Source organism: Clytia hemisphaerica, unplaced genomic scaffold (assembly GCF_902728285.1).
Source record: "Clytia hemisphaerica strain Z4C2 unplaced genomic scaffold, Clytia hemisphaerica genome assembly, whole genome shotgun sequence".
In the NCBI taxonomy this organism is placed as follows: Eukaryota; Metazoa; Cnidaria; class Hydrozoa; order Leptothecata; family Clytiidae; genus Clytia; species Clytia hemisphaerica.
Genome location: NW_027103742.1, coordinates 17,563 through 20,905, shown reverse-complemented (window position 1 = coordinate 20,905; position 3,343 = coordinate 17,563). Strand labels below are relative to the sequence as shown.

General features: G+C 35.2%; 1 long non-coding RNA gene across 1 annotated transcript; it reads right to left on the bottom strand.

Annotated features, from left to right (window-relative positions):
• Nucleotides 1-419: 419 nt before the first annotated feature.
• On the bottom strand, nt 420-1,790 carry LOC136805272 (uncharacterized). The gene is made up of 3 exons (XR_010846370.1): nt 1,709-1,790; nt 1,220-1,332; nt 420-952 (listed from the first exon to the last, which is right to left on the bottom strand). It is a non-coding gene; the product is annotated as an uncharacterized lncRNA (long non-coding RNA).
• Nucleotides 1,791-3,343: the final 1,553 nt, after the last annotated feature.

Below are 3,343 nucleotides of genomic sequence, written 5' to 3'. Positions count from 1 at the left end.
CACGATGGGTTATTTTTTCTTATTTGGCACGCCCTCAAAGAGAGCAATTAATCGTTAATTGCATCCTGTAGAGAGCAATTAATCGTTAATCACACTCTCCAATGCCGCGCCAATGTTTACAAAATTGATTTTAATGTTTTTTCTTACTTTTTTTTTGCATCGAACGTTTTAATTGCATTCGAAATTTATTTTGTGAGAAAGAAAATCAATAAACAACAATAAAAGAAAGACATAAAGAGAAGAGAAAAATATAAAACTCTCAGTGTAATTTCTGTAATTTACTTTCCTAACTGGGAAAAAGTAGTGAAAGCCATTGTGCGATTAGCTCGTAATCACATAATAACTCGTACGATTCGAAAATTACTCGTGCAATTATATTCGAATTGCACTCGTTATCATGTGATTACATATACCTATTAAACTCGAACAACACCAAAAAAGTCATTTCGGATTGTGCTAAACGACTTTTAAAAAACTGTCATAGCTGATGAATGGGATCACTGAAATAATGTAAAAACGCTTTCAACAGAGTTTTGGAGTATCTAGGAGAACGATGGTGTGATATAGATGGAGTTGAAATGGAGTGAAAATCTGCTCAAACCAGTAGGAAAATTATTAAAGATAGTTACATATGTTTTTTTACTCTAGTAAAAAATATATTAAAAAAACAATCCCTCATTAAAACAAGTCATGCTTGATGGAACATATATCCTCAAACAGTATAATTTGGGCTACCATATGGGACCACACAACTTTTGCACCAATCTTCAGCAGGATCTCTAAAGTAAGGCTTCCCAAATAATCGTACAATGCCATACATCTCCAACGCTCTTTTATAACAGTGTGGTTGGAGTACAACTTTCAATCCAGTCAACTTGCATCTGCATAATCGGTTCATGTCTTTCCTGAAGGTTTCATCACAAGCTTTTCGTGACCAACTATATTTCTGGCCCTGCAAAAAATTAAAGAAGTGTATTCTTTAACATTTAGTTTAGAAAATTAAGAATCGAGTCTCCCCAGTCTTCCCGCTTCTACCGGGTCTGGCACAAGGAAATTTCTTTAAAAGAAAAAATTCATAACCCACGAGGCTGAACAATTAACCACTCGTAAGCTTTTTAAAGTTCCCGCTTTTCAAAATTAGTCCTTTTTTTGCTTTTGGAAGAGCGATATTGAGCTTGGAAGCGCAAGTATTTTTGCAATGGATGTTTCATCAACTTACACAACGGAAACAAACATCATGCTTGTTACATGCAGGAGTCAACAATTTCTTGTAAGTGTATGGAATTTTTGTGAAAATGCCCGATCCACAGCCATTGGTTTCCACATAGCAAGCTAAACGCAAAACGAATAATTGAATATGAATACTAGTATAAAGAATTAAGCAATTGAGTCCTTAGGTTCGGACCCGTAGCTCAATGGTAGAACAAATTCCTGCGAATGGCATGGTTGTGAGTTCGAGTCTCGCCAGGATCCGTTGATTTTCCAAGACAATATGAGAGCGATTGTATCACTTCATAGTATAAACAATGAAGATTCTCTTCCGATGATTCCCGAAGAACGAAATTCAGGGAAGCATCCGTCAGGGAAAAGTAGGGACTCGTTTTACGTTCATTTTAAGTTCATTCAGTTCAGTCCGTTTGGAGAAACGTTCGTCAGCGAATTGTCGGGCAGAGAAAAATCTGTCGGGGAAATGTTTGGTAATCCTTACGTTGTTTAGCAGGACTTGCACATCTTCTTCTTCTCCGTCTTCTTCGAGAAAAAAGCAATGGATCTTTTCGCATTACATTCTTCTGTGATAGTTCTTCATCTTCAAAGTCTTCATTGTCTTCAATCTCGTCATCTCCAGCTTCTTTGTCGTTGCTGTTAAAATCAATCTCGTTTCTCTCATCACTATAAAAATTTGAGAGTTATTTCAAAGGTTCGTTCACTTATAGAGAATGTTGAAGTAATCAGAGCACAACCTTTATAAGAATAGTTTATGGAATTCTTTAGAAGTGGCTTGCTTCGTTTGACAGAAAACAGGGATCAAGATCAAATACAACATCAAATTAAAGAATGTCAGTTGTAATACCTTTTTAATTGTTCTCTCTCCTGCATGGAATCATTGCCACTTGCATTCTCAACGTTGGTTTCTTCCGGATGTTTAGAAGCAGATGGATAAATTGAAAGTGTCACCAAAAGTAAAACCAGTAGGAAGTTCTGAGTTAGATAAATAGTAAGAATACTAGAGAGTTACTAAAAACATTTTGGTAGGATAGTCAAATTATAACTATACAAGGAAAATCTTTCTGTATATTAAGTAGATGAGAACGGTTGATAGATTGTATATATAAACTATAAAATCACCATGCCTACCTTCATCATGGCTCTTGAGGAGTGAAGTGCTAAATGAAAATATACTACTCTAATTTTTGGAGCTACATTTATACTTTATCTAAGTTGACAAGAGCTAGCTTGTTGTTTTTGATAAAAGTTTGATTTGATCAAATTTTAATTACAAAGGATTAATTCAGCCTACCTCATATGTTGGTTGATTATAATTTATTATTCCATTTCTGAGCCAGCCTAATTTCCACGTGGAAAGGATAAGCCCTAAAATTGGCAGCGACAAACGATTTTACGGTCTTAGCAGTGGCCCAATAGCGGGAGACAGCCGACGAGTACGTGCTACTGGAGCTTGAAAACTAACCCTAACAAAAACCAATTTTGACAAACATTGGACCATGGAGGTATAAAGAAAGACAGGAGAAGTATGCTATTGTAACCAAGCTCGCCCTACGATTAAAAAAGTTACGATGTATGCATGCTCATAATCTCATATATCGTGCATTTTTAATGAGCTCTTTTATCCATAGTTAAATTTATTGGCTCATTTAAGCTTAGAAATTAGATGAGACGGAGATTTTTTTTTGACATCAGGTAAGAAAATATTTGGACTAAAAAAAGGCCTGTTAACTTGGCAATCCTTCACAAATGATAAGATTTTCGATCAATGTTTTTTTCAGGTGAACTCTATTGCTTGATACTTTCCTCCAAAATTTCCCAGCGACTTTATGTCTACAAATTGGTCTGAAACGTGTGTGCTTATAAAGAACTTTTATTTTTTCTGGCTTGAGAAAATATCTTTTCAAAACAAAATTGAAACGGTAGCGAAATGGAACATAAATTGTTTCGTGGACGAAGTTTTATTTAATTTCGTATATTAGTAGAGGGCATTTTGTAATCGCTCGAATGTTTTGATCAAAGCATTGTTATACATTTTGGGAAAGCTAAGGGGTAGGGGAATCGAAATTACAATGTTTCCAATTTTTTTCGGACACTTTGGTGTGATTTTCGGACAAAT